The sequence below is a fragment of the Notolepis coatsorum genome (genome assembly GCF_963971535.1).
Source record: "Notolepis coatsorum genome assembly, chromosome: 1".
Taxonomy (NCBI): Eukaryota; Metazoa; Chordata; class Actinopteri; order Aulopiformes; family Paralepididae; genus Notolepis; species Notolepis coatsorum.
Genome location: NC_140165.1, coordinates 242,058,155 through 242,076,086, shown reverse-complemented (window position 1 = coordinate 242,076,086; position 17,932 = coordinate 242,058,155). Strand labels below are relative to the sequence as shown.

The window sequence follows — 17,932 nt, the reverse complement described above, 5'->3', positions numbered from 1 at the left end:
AAATAGACATCATGTGGATCGATTGGTGTACATAATAGCGTAATTCGGCAAATAGCATGCAAACACCATATTGTCTTTGACAGCACACACACACGCGCGCGCGCATGCACACACACACACACACACACACACACACACACACACACACACACACACACACAACACACACACACACACACACACACACACACACACACACACACACACACACACACACACACACACACACACACACACACACACACACACACACACACACACACACAGAGATCTCACAGAGGACAGTAATATCTAGCACAGATGGACAATGCCAATATCTAGAGATTCTATTCTGGCTATATAGCCCACAAGTGACCATTTAACTAACTGTTCTTTTATTGCTACCAATCTGTCTCCCTCTGGCATTTGGCCATACTGTATATAATAATATATATAAATGCTACTGAGGCTCTGATCCGTCTCACTGTAATTGTCCCAGTTTTATTGTTAGCCTTCGGATGGCTTGGCCCGGCGCAGCCCCTATTGATCCCGTCCGTCAGGTCCGGCGCTACCGAGCCGGGGGCGAGGAGGAAATATGTAGGGGGATTAAACAGGCGATGAATCGCAACCTATGACCCCCGAGCCGGTGTCGACGCGGTCCCTTACCGTCGGGGGGGGGGGGGGGGGGGGGGGGGGGGGGGGGCGAGGGGGGAGGGCCCGTCTTCAGCCGCCGTCGAGTCTATAGAGATAAGAGGAAGCGTCTGGGTCTTTGTTGCGTCTCTCTCATTAGACACCTTCCTCCGCGGTAACAGCTGCCGGAGCTCCTGCCGCTCCCCGAGCGAGTCATTACGGTGGTCAGCCGCGGCGGCTATAAATATCGTTCTCACCGGGGGAGTAAATAAGAGATGAAAGAGTCATCATGGAAGCATTGTGATGTCATAACAACGGCGGCTAACGGGGGAGCGTTCACGGAGACAGATTGCCTCGGAGCTGCAAAATGGCCACTCCTGCGGCGCGTCTCTTTGTCTTGTCTCGCCGCTACCTCGAGGCCGTTTGTCATGCTTTGGTTTTAATGGAAGTGTATTGACACTTTCTAAACTCTCTTTTTCTCTTTTGAAAGAGTGGTACGAGGCGTCCAGACGTCTTCCCGCCGTTAGGTTGAATCAACAACGCTAGCTTCTGTGGACACAGAGGGTGCAGTGGTTAGGACCCCTGTATATTAGATTAGATTAGATTAGATTAGATTAGATTAGATTAGATTAGATTAGACTCAAATGTGTTATCATTATGCAGCACAAGTACAGTACAACAGAAATAAGTTTGGCATCTAACCAGAGTGCAAATGTGACAGTAAAGTGCATTAGTAATATATTCTACTCTTTTGAAATGTTTTGAACGAATCTCACCAACGGCTCACCAAATCTCTCACATGAAGTCTACCACTTTTCTGCAAGATGTTATCCCCACAAGGTTCCTCAAGAGGAGAATCTTGTTTTTTTATTTTTTTTTATCCACTTTTTCTCCTTATTTTTCTTGCTAGACTATGCCTCCCACTGGTCGGCTGCAGTGAGGACCAAGCCTTGCATCACGTGTCCACTCCGGTACACGAGGAGGCAGCTGTCGCATCTTTTCACCTGAACAGCGCAATCTCTCAGCGGCGAGGGTCTGCGTGGGAGGCTCACGCTGCCCCCGATACTTCCTGATTCTGCTGTACAGGCGCACCAACCGACCTGCAGGAGTCGCTGTCCACAACGTCCAATCCCCACCCACCGGCTTTCCCACCCCTAACACTGCCAATTGTGTTAGTATGAACGACCGGCCAAGCCGGTAGCAACGCCGAGAGCTGGGCTCGATACCAGCATCTCCTGCGTTAGTGGCGAGCGCCTTGCCCACTGCGCCACTCAGCCGCCCTAAGAGGAGAATCTTGTTAAAGAGATAACTCTTCTTTTAAAGGTAAGTTCCGATTCTTTGACCCCTAGCCGTATTTTCTACTGACCAATGATGTTGTTGATTGATGGTGGAGTCCTTTCTCAGCACAATCCATGCTGTTCTTCATACTGATGGACTCCATGCTGCACCCTCTGGCTAGTAAGCCACAGAACTAATGCAAAGTTAGTGGGGTCACACTCCTCACTGTCTGTAAAAAGTATTTAAAGCATTTATTTCAGGGCTTGTACAGCCTGGAGCTTGACATTGCATTTGTTTTGTGGCTTACTGCCTGGAACCATGTTGGAAACAAGTCGACAGACTTTCACATGTTATCCTTGTACCCCTTGTTTTTATACTTTTGTATAAATTGTATGTACTAAATAAAAATCAAATCAAATCATCAATCAACTGTGAGTATTGAGTATGAAGATCAGCATGAACTGTGCTGAGAAAGGAACATTCTCTGTTTCAATAGGTAATTCTTCATAATGTTCTGCTAACATTACACGTGGGGTACCCCAGGGCAGGGTTAGAAATTAACATTTTTTTTCAAGGGCTTTTTTTGCCCCCCTTAATTGCTTTTCGGGGGCTTTTTTTTGTATTTCGGGGGCACTGAATTTTTATGATGAAAATTAACATAAGGATTATAAAACATTGTTGACACTTTTTTTTACAGTCTTCGTCCCTATGTTTGATAATGTAATGTTAATGTCTCCATATATAGGGCTCTACGCTAACCTTTTTCCCAAGGAGCACATGTGCTCCTAAATAAAATGTTAATAAATAAAATCTAAATAAAAATTTAGGAGCACACAAAGAAATTTAGGAGCACAGTGAAAATTGTTCAAGTAACACAGAGTTTATTAACTATTTATCTCATGCATTATTATACTGTGCGTGTGCACACTATGAATTGAAAATGGGGGACCCTGATGTAAACAAGACGAAAGTCTTTCTCTGGTCTGCATCCCCTTAACTTGTGTGTATTGAGCTGTACTGTATTGTACCCATTCTGCAATCTGTTAATAAAGTTTTCAATCAATCAAACGCAAAGGATATCGGTTGTCAAGCTGCTTTTGTATGTTGTAGTGTTGTTATGATACCAACATTTTGACTTTGATACAGATAGGAAAGGTAATGGAATATATTATTAGATGACAGAACATTGAAAATTCTTTATACAATTATTTAATTCATTATGAAATAGAAATTCCGTTTTTGGGTGGAACGTTTGTTGCAAGGAGGGAGGAGGCGGGGACCGCTGCGTGTTACACACAACACGGAGAAATGGTCTAGCTGCTTCGGTGCGTCGTTAACGTTAACGTCGGAAGAAATTTCCCACTAAGCCCTAAATTCAGAGCAGAGCAGTATCCTAATGACTTTTATGCTTCAGTCGATAAGGTGTTTTGCGAATTCTGTCAACATACCGTGGGGACTGGACCCGCAAAAACACGTGCGAATATCACTTCAAAAGCCATGTCAGCCGGATTCCTCTCTTTCTCCTCGTCTATCTTTTGCTCAAAATAAAAATGAATGGGCTTCATGGCTGGCTGATTTTTTTGCGTTGTCTGATTCTGAATGTATAACTTGCCTAAGCCGGTACCGTGACTTTGTTTTCGGGCGCTACTGTGATTGGACGTTTATGCGCCTTGTGTAATGTGGGACTATTATAACAGCGGAGCTGTTTTGTAATCGTCACTCGTCTCGAGTAAATGATTTTTCCGGGTGGCGCACACACACATATTATTAGGGCCAAATACAAGGGAAATGCTCGCACTGTAGATCATATATATAATTAGTAAACTGTCGGGGGCATTTTCTGCCCCCCTTAACTGATATTCGGGGGCATTTTGTCCATTTTCAAGGGCATTTTGCCCCGAGCCCCCGTTAATTTCGAACCCTGCCCCAGGGTTACATTTTAGGTCCAATCCTTTTCTAATCTGTATAGGCTTTAATTTCCTTGCAATATTTTCACTGCTACGCTGGTGATACAGTTATAAATAGGGTGACCAAATCCATATGATCCAAATGCAGGACAGCGTGTCGATTTTGCGGGACATTTGTTGAAATTGCGGGACAGTAATGAATATGTATACAATAATCATGTTTACATAATGTATTCATTTTGATCAAAATAACTTTCTGATTAACTAAAGGCATTATAGTTGTGTGGCATTCACGTTACCCTAGATGTATCAATAGTAATATAGGTTTCTTTAGACTAGAACTTACTGTCTCGAAGCGGAGTGCATTTGCCACGGAAAGCGCGCACGCAGGCAAATACAATTCCGATTAACAAGGGCATATTAACGCTATAGTAATATACGTTTCTTTAGACTAGAAAAGCGCACACACAGGCAAAATACAGTTCTGATTAACAAAGGCATATTAACGTTACCTCGATGTATCAATATATAGGTTTCTTTAGACTAGAATAAGTTAAATGAACGTACCGTCTCGAAGTGTGAGTGCATTTGTCACTGAAAGCGCGCACGCAGGCAAATAGTTCTGATTAACAAAGGCATATTAACGTTACCTCGATGTATCAATAGTAATATATACCTGAATGTATAATGTGTTTTTACCATACATACACTGAAAGCCACCGAAAAGCATGAGTAAAAGTAATTTGCCATTACACTAGTTGTGAGCTGGTCTGTAACGCTGTGAGCTACAATCTCTGAATGTCTGGTGAGCAATGGCCGGCTTTCAGAAAAAAAGCTAATGGATGATTCCCATTGGTGCTGAGCACAGAGGAGGCGGGTAAGCTTCCTTCGGAACACAGCCTCGCCTTCTGGTTGGTTGCATTTGGCTGCTTTCTCAAAATCGGAACGGCTGCACGCTCTCGGGTGACTTGTTGACTTGTACGGAGAAACGGAACGAATGGAACAGAGGGCCCTTTCTCATCACTGCTCTGTGTCGAATCAAGGCCGGCTGCCTGTAGCTGTTCCGCAACCGTTCCTACTTCCGGGGTAGGCCTGATTGGCCCCGATAGGCACGTGACCCGCCGCGGCCACGCCCCGCGGCAGCCCCAGGAGCAAGCGCGCTACTGCTGGAGTTCGCTTCGCCTTTCACATCGCTGCCGTTGGCGAAAGCAGACAAATGAATGACTAATTCGGTCAGAAATAACGTAACTAATAACGTTAGTAAGCACTGCTTATATGCTTATTATGTCTGCGGGGTACAGTAAACGTTTCTCCCGGTACATTCTGAAGAGCACACCGCTGTATGTTGGAGAACCAGCGGTACATTCTGAAGAGCACACCGCTGTATGTTGGAGAACCAGCGGTCTTCCTCACTCGAGTGAGACTAAAGCCGTGCACAGCTCAGCCCTGTGAGACGCTTATGTCTGCGGGGTACAGTAAACGTTTCTCCCGGTACATTCTGAAGAGCACACCGCTGTATGTTGGAGAACCAGCGGTCTTCCTCACTCGAGTGAGACTAAAGCCGTGCACAGCTCAGCCCTGTGAGACGCTTATGTCTGCGGGGTACAGTAAACGTTTCTCCCGGTACATTCTGAAGAGCACACCGCTGTATGTTGGAGAACCAGCGGTCTTCCTCACTCGAGTGAGACTAAAGTCGTGCACTGCACAGTCTCTAACAGTGTAACAGTAAGAAGCATTTTGGATAAAAGTATTCTGTACTTCTGTATGACAACAATGTATGCCTTTCAAATGTTAAATGATTAAATGATACACAGCTAAATCTACGCTCTCGCCTCTCATCCTGCTTTCGCCAACGGCAGCGATGTGAAAGGCGAAGCGAACTCCAGCAGTAGCGCGCTTGCTCCTGGGGCTGCCGCGGGGCGTGGCCGCGGCGGGTCACGTGCCTGTCGGGGCCAATCAGGCCTACCCCGGAAGTAGGAACGGTTGCGGAAACAGCTACAGGCGACCCGCCTCGCATCAGAAAAGGGTGTGTCTGTCTGAGTGAGAACGCTGTCCCCCGTCCCCGCCCCCCGCTGATTCGTCCCCGGGGGCGCTGAACCTGGACCGCTGAAATAGGTGGTCTCAGGTGCGCACTAGTGGGGGCGGTTAGGCCTGGCAATTTTGTTTGCCATTGCTATGTCTATACATTGTTCGAATGCATTTATTTCTATTAGACCAGTGGTGCCCAACCAGTCGGCCGTGGTCGACCAGTAGATCAATGACATTCAATATAATGCATATAATCGATGCAGCAATGTTACTAGTAAAGGCTAAGCTAACGTTTTGGCCGTTAGCTTAGCGCTATCGTTAAAACGCTCAAAAGCGGACTCTACAACACCATCCATTCGTGATAAAATGGGGTGGGTTATATTGACAAGGCTTGACAACAGAGGTTCAAATATAACTTCATATTTATTGGCAATTTGTTCATTTTATATTCAGCATCCAGAGTCCGCAGTCGTGTTAAGACATTCCTGTTTACATTTTCGAACGTGACATCATCGCCTACGGCAAGCGTAAACGCTCAAAAGGCAAACCGTAAACAGAACCCGAAGCGAACCAAGACTGCAGTGTGTACACAAACTAGAGGGAGGAGAGGGGGGGGGGAGTTCGCACTCTGACCCGGAATGAGGGCGGTACGGACCGGTACGTACAGAATGAGTGAGTGAGAAAGGGCCCAGAGAATGGGCTCGGAAGGGCGCACATGCGGGACATTGATCTTCTCTTGCGGCATGCGGGACAGAGGGCTGAAATGCGGGACTGTCCCGCGCAAATCGGGACGTTTGGCTACCCTAGTTATAAATGTTCATCAAACCAAATTACTTTAGCAGAGCTAAACTTAAGCATTGCATATTGACATCAATTTTTCAAGTTCAAGTTTGTTTTTATTTGTCACATATGTACTTCACAGTGAAATGGTTTGTTCTGTATGAGCCCCTGAGAATGTGCTTAATAGGCCTACAGTAAAAAAAAGTAAAGGAGGAATAACACTATACAATATACAATATACAATACAATATACAAACTAAAGTACAAGTGTTGGATATCACAATACTTAATGAGAGCATTGAGAGCAAATACCCAAATATTTGTATCCCAACACTGGATTCCATTTCGTTTTCTTTTTAAATGTATTTCAAAATGTTATCGATAACCTTTGCACTAGTAAGTCTGGCTCCAGGCTACATTACAGGCCTGTTGACCTCATACGAGCCACAGAACAGCCTTTGACCCTGCTAATAGGACGCCTAGACTGTGGAATGGCTTGCCACAAGGAAATTAGACTGGCCAAAACAGTGTTTTCTTTTAAATAGCTTGATGAACTTGCTTTAAACGTGTGGCCTCCTATGTGCTAGAGAGCATGTTACAAGAATGGACCCAGGAGCAGTCTCCGTTTGAATGGGAACGCTGGCTTGAAACGCAAACCATTAGAATCCCAGGGTGGTTCTACTCGTCTAGAGTTTTGTGCTATGATTCTGAAAAATACATTAAAATGAACTATATATAAGTATCACAGCACAAAAATACAACTCTCGTCATTTTAAAACGAGAGCCTGCTGTCTGGGTAAAAAACAGCTTAGGATTCAAATGATTTGCGTTTCAAGATAAGACTTTTAAAACACTTTTTTGAAATGACGTCTCTGGCAAAACTGAGCCTGTTTCTGGGTCCACTCCTGCATCTTCACACAATTGCTCCAGATGAGCAGGTTGGCACCTTGCATGGTTGCCTCCACCGTCGGTGTGTGAATTTGTGAGTGAATGTGTAAAATGTGAGTAACAAATTGTAAAGCGCTTTGGATAAAAGCTCTATATAAAAAAGCAGCCATCTTCACATAAACCGCTTAGTCTCTCCACCCGCCCCCTCCCCCTCCCACACACTGTCTCAATAAAGAACAATACTTAAGAGAGGGGGACTATCCATTTCCCATTGGGAATGGGCAGTTCAGGACCTCATTCCAGAGGTTGGCCCGTTCAAAGAGGCAGTTCAGGACCTCATTCCAGAGGTTGGCCCGTTCAAAGAGGCAGTTCAGGACCTCATTCCAGAGGTTAGCCTGTTCAAAGAGGCAGTTCAGGACCTCATTCCAGAGGTTGGCCCGTTCAAAGAGGAAGTTCAGGACCTCATTCCAGAGGTTGGCCCGTTCAAAGAGGCAGTTCAGGACCTCATTCCAGAGGTTAGCCTGTTCAAAGAGGCAGTTCAGGACCTCATTCCAGAGGTTGGCCCGTTCAAAGAGGCAGTTCAGGACCTCATTCCAGAGGTTGGCCCGTTCAAAGAGGCAGTTCAGGACCTCATTTCAGAGGTTGGCCCGTTCAAAGAAGCAGTTCAGGACCTCATTTCAGAGGTTGGCCCGTTCAAAGAGGCAGTTCAGGACCTCATTCAGGACCTCATTCCAGAGGCCGGCCAGTTCAAAGAGGCAGTTCAGGACCTCATTCCAGAGGCCGGCCATAATAGATCAATAAAGTCCTTTATCCCACATGCTCTTAAGCTGCTAAACCAGCATACAGGCTGTAGACGTAGCCGTATGGGGATTTGTTGCAATTAATATAACAAAATGTTTGCTGCCACTGTATCTAGTGCAGAGCTGGTGGCTATATATAACCGATCATAGGGGAAGTGCAATTATCGTGTACGTATAAAGGTTCCCTGTAGGTTGACGATGTGAGTTGAATTCGTGTATTTTTCAGCTGTATCGTGATACATCTCTTATGTGAAATGGAGCTGCTTAGACCAAATGTCATCTCTCTCTCTCTCTCTCTCTCTCTCTCTCTCTCTCTCTCTCTCTCTCTCTCTCTCTCTCTCTCTCTCTCTCTCTCTCTCTCTCTCTCTCTCTCAGCTATGTTCTCTGGCAGTCTATTTCTGCTGACCCGTTGGACCCGTATTACTATCTGAGAGCTGACAAACTCGTCCGAGGAGATGAATGTGTTTCAGAATCTCATTTCCTGCCTATAGCTGTTGCGAATTCAGTGTAATTTTTTTGTCACCTGGCAAGAGGAGGGGATGGGGGGGCGGGGGGGTGGGGGGGGGGGGTGGGTGATGTGTCTTCTTTTGATTTGAGGTTCATTCAACTGTGTGTGTGTGTATGTGAGAGAGAGGTACCCAGTGTTGATAAGTCACTCAGAGAGGCAGCTGACTCAGACTGACAGACTACCTGTATTTGAAACCCCAACATTTGCACTAGGATTTTCAACGACAATTGGGTCATTGATGGTTGCTGTCGTTTGAATATCACCCAGGTGGAAGTCTGTTTTTAATCAACACACCACAGCAACAGCTTTCTGATTGGCTTTTGCTACATGATCACTGCTCAAACAAAAGATTAGATTAAAATGTATTGTCATTATACAGCACAAGTACAGTATAACGAAAATACGTTTAGTACAGGTGATTAAACTATATATAACATATATAAATTAGTACTACTGAGTAATAGTGCTAATCAGATGCACATAAGTAGTATTCACATGTACAGTGATACAGGTATAAAGACAGTATGGTAATAGTCATACTGGCCAGCAGTGTAACTAATAAGAGTAGGTAAGGGATATGCACAGATATAGATCAGTATCTACAGATATTTTAAAAGGATTATATGCAGGTATGTACAGACAGATGTGGACAGATATGGTATGAATAAATAAATAAGCTATCGCTCGGTTGAGGTAATGGATTGTGAGAATTCTACAAACTGAACTGACATAAATCCTAGACACAGATCCATATGTCTTGGTGTGGAGGCGAAGACAGGCAGCGAGCAGCACTGAAATAGGGCGGCACGATTTTGGGAAATAATCGAATTGCGATTTTTCTGACAGATATTGCGATTGCGTTTACATTTGCGATTACAATTATCATATTTTTTTAGCAGCCCCACAGAGGTTTATTGTAAAATGCGGCTTGCATCTGGCCTACGCGTGGGTCTGTTCGGGACACCGAGCCTGAAAATGTTTATTTTTACCTGGGAATCGATACCGGTACCCGACGGTACCTTTTTTTCTGTACTTTACTCTCCCTCTCTGAAGTCTAAACGTCACAACACACAATCTAAAACCCCTTACCTCCCTCTCCCAAACCGTTCCTACAACAATAACAACAACTTGCAAAGGAGATCTTGTATCACAATGGGACTTCCTGGTTAAAAAAATTAAGAAAGAATTGCGATAATTCTTTTTTTTGCGATTTGCTAATTGCATCATTTCAAATCGCGATCTCGATTTAAAATCGATTAATCGTTCAACCCTACACTGAAAGTCAGAGGCGTGCGTTTGTGACTACAGGAGGTTGCCAGTTTGAATCCCCAGACAGACAGACAGACAAGAGCAATGTTGGTGGGGGTAATGAATGAGTAAACCCCCACCCATCGACAACAACATGGATTTACATTTTGGCAAAAGTTTGTAATAAAAGATAAAACTATTTAAAATCCATGTTTTGTGTTGAATTATGAATGTCTTTGTTATATAGGTAGCCATGTAATGAGCAGGATGATATACAGCAGGTCAGAGGTCAGAGGTCATTATTGCAAAATAAAGGCCTTCAGAGAGATAATGTCCCGCGGTCAACAGGGTGACTGAAGACCTGAGGTGAAGCAGAAGGCTCTAGGATCTCCCTGAAGCGTGATTTTTTTTCGTAGTCGCAGTTTGCGAAGACGCTCTCTGATTGGCTAGCCCGCGTACAGCGAAGACCCTCTCTGATTGGTTTAGCTCCGAAGGGCTCTTCCGCCTCGTACATATATATTCTCTGCTTCGAAGTGGTTATGCTTTGGCCCTCTTTCGAAGTGGGTTATGCTTAGAGTTTATCTTTAGAGCAGGGCAATGGACCACCAGCCCTGATTCCAAACTCTAAGCATAACCACTTCGAAGCAGAGAATATATATGTACAAGGCGGACATTTCTATCCCAGAGCCCTTCGGAGCTAAACCAATCAGAAAGGGTCTTCGCTGTACGCGGGCTAGCCAATCAGAGAGCGTCTTCGCAAACTGCGGCTACGAAAAAAATCACGCTTCAGGGAGATCCTAGAGCAGGGGTAGGGGTAATTATTATTATTATTTTTTTTTTTGCTTTGAAATATTATGCACTGTTGTCGCATTTATCTTGTTGAAATCCTCCCACAGGTTCTTTTTACTACCACATATTTAATTGAGACCATTTATTTGTTTATTATTTCAATTTAGCTGGAAATACATTGCTACATCATTCAGTAACATTTGCAGAGCCTTATAACAAAAACATTATTACGGTCACCATTGTGACCAGTGGGATTAATCAACACATTTAATTATTTATTTTTCTATTTCATTGAACATTGCACATGTTAAAAGCCATTTTTTTTACTCAAAATGTGAGTATTACCAAGTCAACTTGTGTTCTTAAAACAATGACAATAAACATAGTTTTATTAGGTTGAAATAATGTGGTTGTGTACTTATCTTTCTGTTAACTTATTATGGATTGAAAACTGAAAACCTTAATGCGCAGTAACTGAACTCAATATTTTTAAGTTCTGGTAACTTATTATTATAATTTTTTTTACAGTGTAGTCTTGCGATCAATCAAAACTTATTTACACGATATACCTCACATTCACCCTCCATTCACATCCTGGTGTTCTCCTGGTGTTCTCCATTACGCCTGTGGGTGGAGCTATGACAGCACACGTACAGTACACAAACCGATGGTGTGTGATGTGTCCAAAAATGAATGGGCAAATGTGAGTGAAATGGTCGCACTGTATGCAGCTGTTTGTCTGCATTGCATCCCCCCCCCCAACTCAGATTTAGGGTTGATACAACCATCATAATAATATTGTTAATAATAACAATAACAATAATGATGTAATAATGTAAAAAATATCATTAAAAATACCTGATTATGAGAAGAAAAAAATTACGATGCATGGAATATTGTTGAGGCACACTAGTTACAACTATATTTCAAACAGACACTCCATGTCAAAAAGGTTGCTGACCCCTGTCCTAGAGCCTTCTACTTCACCTCAGGTCTTCAGTCACCCTGTTGACCGCGGGACATTATCTCTTACATGTAAATGGACAATGGACTGCATTTATATAAAGCTATTTATCCAAAGCGCATATATATATATATATATATATATATATATATATATATATATATATAAATATATATATATACAGTATACAGCATTATATGCTCCAAAACATGAGCTGCAGTCAATCTTTTGGAGGGTTTCCACAAACATACAGTGTGCTTTGCCCCTGCAGCATTTTCTCCCCTGCTGTACTCATAGAGATGCATAGAGCGTGCACTTGCACTGACTCACATATACTGTCGCCTAATGGCTCCCGATTTATTATATAATACTTCCATAATGCAGTCGTTTAGATGACACTTTTATCCAAAGTGACTTACAAGTTCAGCAGGAAGGGTACAACTCTGGCAGCTAAGGGTAAGTACGATTGTTCGTCAAACAGTGTGGAACTTGAGTGCTACAGTCTTGAGCGCATAGTAGTAAAGACATATCAGCATAGTAAGGTAGTAGTATAGGCAAGGTAGATTACTTAGTAGCTAAGTACATACTAGTAAAAGTGTACTGTAAAAGTAATAGTACTTACTGTCTTATACTATTATGCATATGTCTCTATTAGTATGCACTCAACACTGCAACACCCACGTTTCAACACTGTTTGATGAATTGATTGATTGAATTGATTGATTGAAAACTTTATTAACAGATTGCAGAATGGGTACAGTACAGTACAGCTCAATACATACAATTGTTAAGGGGATGCAGACCAGAGAAAGACTTCCGTCTTGTTTACATCAGGGTCCCCCATTTTCAATTCATCATAACATATATGACATACACGACATACAGATAGACAGTACTGCTACAGCTATACATATATGACATACCAGATTTGCAAATACAGTACTGTTTGTGGTACAAAAAGAGTCTAGAAAAGAGAGTATATACATTTGACGTAGAAGCTGTACATTGGTGGGGTGGGGGGGGGGGGGGTTGGGGGACTGTACATTGGAGGTGGTCAGGTAGGAGGGGTGGGGGGGGGAAACTGTACAACTGTACAAGCAAAACTGTACATTGGAATATTGACGAAACCATACTTGGTTCCAAGAGGAGGGTCTCGTGTATTCTTGGGTTAGGTAATTTACTGTACATTGGAGGGGGTTGGGTTAGGACATTTACATGGGCCAGTTTCGAATTGCAGTCTCCCGTAGGTGTTCTTTGAGAGTGGTTTTGAAAGTGGGTAGTGATTCACATTCCTTTACAGCTTTGGGTAGGGCGTTCCACATTGATGTGGCATAATTGCAAAACGTGTTTAGTCCCTTGTTTGAGCCGAATCTGGGTTTAACATGATTTGTGGAGCTCCCTCTGGTGTTGTGATCGTGGTATTCACTGACATTTGCGAAGTATTTTGACATGTACATGGGTACCTTAGTCGTGTAGTGTATCTTGTAGACCAGGCCCATTGCAAGTTGCTGTACTCTGTTGTCTACTCTAAGCCATCCTAGGTTGTCAAAGTGGGGAGGGATGAGGTGGGTTCTAGGAGTAAGGTCAAGCAGTAGACTGACCAGTTTGTTTTGAGATGTTTGTAATTTTGAACATGAATGAACATTGTTACTCAGCTGAAAGAGTTGTACCCTTCCTGCTGACTTGTCGTACAGAACTTGTAAGTCGCTTTGGATACACAGTCAGAGGCAGCCGGCTGTAACATGGATGCCTTCTAGCCGGCTGTAACGTGGATGCCTTCTAGTCGGCTGTAACATGGATGCCTTCTAGCCGGCTGTAACATGGATGCCTTCTAGTCCAGTGGCGGCCGGTGGGTTTCGCCACTAGGGGGCGCTATACCAAACATTAAATGCAAACATGTACAGTACAGTACCACGCAACACTCATTGCCAGACGTGCGCGATTCGACTCACGCTCACGGCAATGAATCGGCTCTTATGAACGAGTCGCTCAGCTGTTACTACAACAACACACAACCAGTCAAATAAAGTATAGTCTAGACTCTAATTCACAACTTGAAACACAATATATAAATAGAAAAGTTAGAAACAAAACTCGCCCGTCTACAAACACAGGCAGATCTCTCCCTCTCTCCTTCTCTCTCTCACACACAGCGCGACGTGGAATCGATTCGTTACACAATCAGACCTATTATATACCAAGAATAACTTCAGTATGAGTACAGGGCTGTACACATATTTTGCATATTGTTAAACGAGCCAAGGCTAGCTATTAAACTATCGATATGAATCGAAAATCTGGGACCCTGATGTAAACAAGACAAACGTCTTTCTCTGGTCTGCATCCCCTTAACAATTGTGTGTATTGAGCCGTACTGTATTGTACCCATTCTGCAATCTGTTAATAAAGTTCTCATTCATTCATTCATTCATTCAAACATAGACGATATTGAACAAGCCATAATCCACGTATTTTCAATCCGAGAGAGCTGCAGTAGTTAAATCAATGAGCCATCGAGATAGTCAGTGTGGTAAGTAACGTTATTATTGCATCCAAGATTGATACAGATACAGAGAGAGAGAGAGAGAGCGAGAGAGACTCACTGTTTAGTTGAACGTCCAGGGCCAAGTTAGCAGTTAGCCAAGTGTTAGCTCAGCTGAGCTCGTTGCCACAACACTCAACAAGTACATTCCGTTGTCCATTTCCGCTCGAACAGACTGCAAAACTACCTGGCGTTCTATCGCCATGCTCTAAGACAAACTCTAACCTTAACCAACTTTGAAAGAGTGCCTAAGCTTAAGAACTTGCAGTCACGGCACGGCAAACAGCTGCATGCATCTCACAACAACACAACTATCTCAACCAAGCTAGAAGCTAGAAATTGGATTCGGCCAATCAGATATCGTCTCTGTGAAATTCTGCCATGGAAAGAAATACTGGCGTCGGCCAATCAGAGAGCGTCTCCGCGAAATGCGGCTATGGAAAATCCTTCACGGAAGTTCACGCTGCTGGCTAGACCGCTTCAAATCGCGCTCGGATTCCAACATAATAGTCATATTTCAACGCACAACGCCGTATGCACTGATTGGCTGTGACGGAGACAGCGATCAAACTGTGACGCGCACGCAGAGCGCTATCGCGTATTGCCCCCGAGAAATACGAAAAAATAAAAAAAATAAAAAAACGTGATGTCACTTCCTGCTCTGGAAAACGGTGTTTTTTTAATTTAGATAATAACGTTATATTGTGCATTGGAAATACAAACATACTTAAAATGAGTAAATATTATTAATTTTAAACATGTTTATATTATTTATAGGGCTATAAAACACAAAAACGAAAAAGTTTTATTCTCTTCTTCTCTGATTTAACAGCAGCTGGCCAGCAGGTGGGTCGGCGCCCTAGCGCCCCTAGTGGTAGAGCCGCCACTGTTCTAGTCGGCTGTAACATGGATGCCTTCTAGCCGGCTGTAACATGGATGCCTTCTAGCCGGTTGTAACGCGGATGCCTTCTAACCGGCTGTAACACGGATGCCTTCTAGCCGGCTGTAACATGGATGCCTTCTAACCGGCTGTAACATGGATGCCTTCTAGTCGGCTGTAACGCGGATGCCTTCTAGCCGGCTGTAACATGGATGCCTTCTAGTCGGCTGTAACATGGATGCCTTCTAGCCGGCTGTAACATGGATGCCTTCTAGCCGGCTGTAACACGGATGCCTTCTAGCCGGCTGTAACACGGATGCCTTCTAGCCGGCTGTAACACGGATGCCTTCTAGCCGGCTGTAACGCGGATGCCTTCTAGCCGGCTGTAACATGGATGCCTTCTAGTCGGCTGTAACATGGATGCCTTCTAGCCGGCTGTAACACGGATGCTTTCTAGTCGGCTGTAACGCGGATGCCTTCTAGTCGGCTGTAACGTGGATGCCTTCTAGCCGGCTGTAACATGGATGCTTTCTAGTCGGCTGTAACGCGGATGCCTTCTAGTCGGCTGTAACGCGGATGCCTTCTAGTCGGCTGTAACATGGATGCCTTCTAGTCGGCTGTAACGCGGATGCCTTCTAGTCGGCTGTAACGCGGATGCCTTCTAGTCGGCTGTAACGCGGATGCCTTCTAGTCGGCTGTAACGCGGATGCCTTCTAGTCGACTGTAACGCGGATGCCTTTTAGCCGGCTGTAACACGGATGCCTTCTAGTCGGCTGTAACACGGATGCCTTCTAGTCGGCTGTAACGCGGATGCCTTCTAGTCGGCTGTAACGCGGATGCCTTCTAGTCGGCTGTAACGTGGATGCCTTCTAGCCGCTACCCTCCTGTCTTTCAGTCCTTACATCAGCGTTCGATTCGCGATTCATCTGTAAATGCTTGAATACTCCCACAGGACCCGTGTGACATCACAGCAGATTTATGAAACTCTGCCATTATCCCTTCCATTAAGTGGCAATAATGCATATATATGCATAGTTCAGTGTTCCAACCACCATCGACTCTCAAATGAGAAAGTAGCAGCGTTGTCTTCTGGGTAGAATTGGCCTCTAATGGTACACATTAGCCGTACTGTGTAGATAGCTTTAATGTATTTGGCTGTACTCCATAGTAGGCGATCAGCGGCAACGCTAAATCCCCGCGTTTGCCTCGGATTTCATTCCAATTGTGTCCACGGCGACACAAAGAGGCTAAAGCCTCACCGAGATTTAGATCCGAGTTCAGATCCTCCTGAACCCGCTCCGCCTGCCCCCCCCGGGACCCCCCCTCAATCAGGAGGCGGAGAGAGAGACAGGCAGAGAGCTAAAGGGAGACAGATGGGTCGAGATAGAGAGAGAGAGAGAGACCTGTCTGCTCTGAGGAGAATCTGCTGTGCCAATAACACCCTTCCTATCCGCCCCAGGAGACAAATTACTCTGATAAAAAGCAGGAAGGGAGAGAGAGAGAGAGAGAGATAGAAACACACCCGCACGCACGCACGCACGCACGCACACGCACACACACACACACACACACACACACACACACACACACACACACACACACACACACACACACACACACACACACACACACACACACACATAGATCATATATAAAACAGAGAAACGGAGGGATGAGAAAGGGAGTGAGAGAGAGAGACAGAGATAGAGAGAAAGAAGGGAGAGAACGAATTGCCAGCCGGCTGCCGTCTCTATGGCGATGAAGGTGTGCAGCTCGCTCTCTCTCTCTCTCTCTCTCTCTCTCTCTCTCTCTCTCTCTCTCTCTCTCTCTCTCTCTCTCTCTCTCTCTCTCTCTCTCTCTCTCTCTCTCTCTCTCTCTCCTCTCTCTTTATCCCGGCTGCCTCGGAGTCAATGAGCCAATGAGGAGCTTGCAGGCACACACCCCCCTCCTGCAATTCGTTTTATTTATGCTTTATTGCGGCAGCATATCTCTGCTCAGTTGGGTCTCGGGGGCGCGAGGCATGGGATTGTTGTTACAGCATGATCACCCTGCCGCTTCTCTTTCAATTAGACTAACACGGGAGGGGCCACCGGAGGCCGGGGCTACGCGGAGACTCGGCGGCCCCCCCCAGCGCTAAATCACGCACTAGCAGGCCCCCCTTCTCCACCGTACAGTATAGGAGCCTATAAAAGTGAGACGTGGGCTTGTAAATGAGAGGGGAACCGCGTGGCGATTCATACCGGGAGATTGGCTTAACGGCGGGTCTTTATCGCAGCCTGTGGTCCTGAATTCCCCCGGTAACACCACGGCGTCCAGTCTCCTTTCACAGTGGGGGGAGGGAAGGTCTGTGTGGGGGGGTGCTGGGAGGAAGAGTTCAATGAGTTTCTGGGGTCTGGGAGGAAGAGTTCAATGAGTTTCTGGGGTCTGGGAGGAAGAGTGCAATGAGTTTCTGGGGTCTGGGAGGAAGAGTTCAATGAGTTTCTGGGGTCTGGGAGGAAGAGTTCAATGAGTTTCTGGGGTCTGGGAGGAAGAGTGCAATGAGTTTCTGGGGTCTGGGAGGAAGAGTTCAATGAATTTCTGGGGTCTGGGAGGAAGAGTTCAATGAGTTTCTGGGGTCTGGGAGGAAGAGTTCAATGAGTTTCTGGGGTCTGGGAGGAAGAGTTCAATGAGTTTCTGGGGTCTGGGAGGAAGAGTTCAATGAGTTTCTGGTG

General features: G+C 45.0%; 1 protein-coding gene across 1 annotated transcript in view; it reads right to left on the bottom strand.

Annotated features, from left to right (window-relative positions):
- Positions 1-17,932, bottom strand: part of sez6b (seizure related 6 homolog b) — a 419,489-nt gene that overhangs the window by 154,342 nt on the left and 247,215 nt on the right.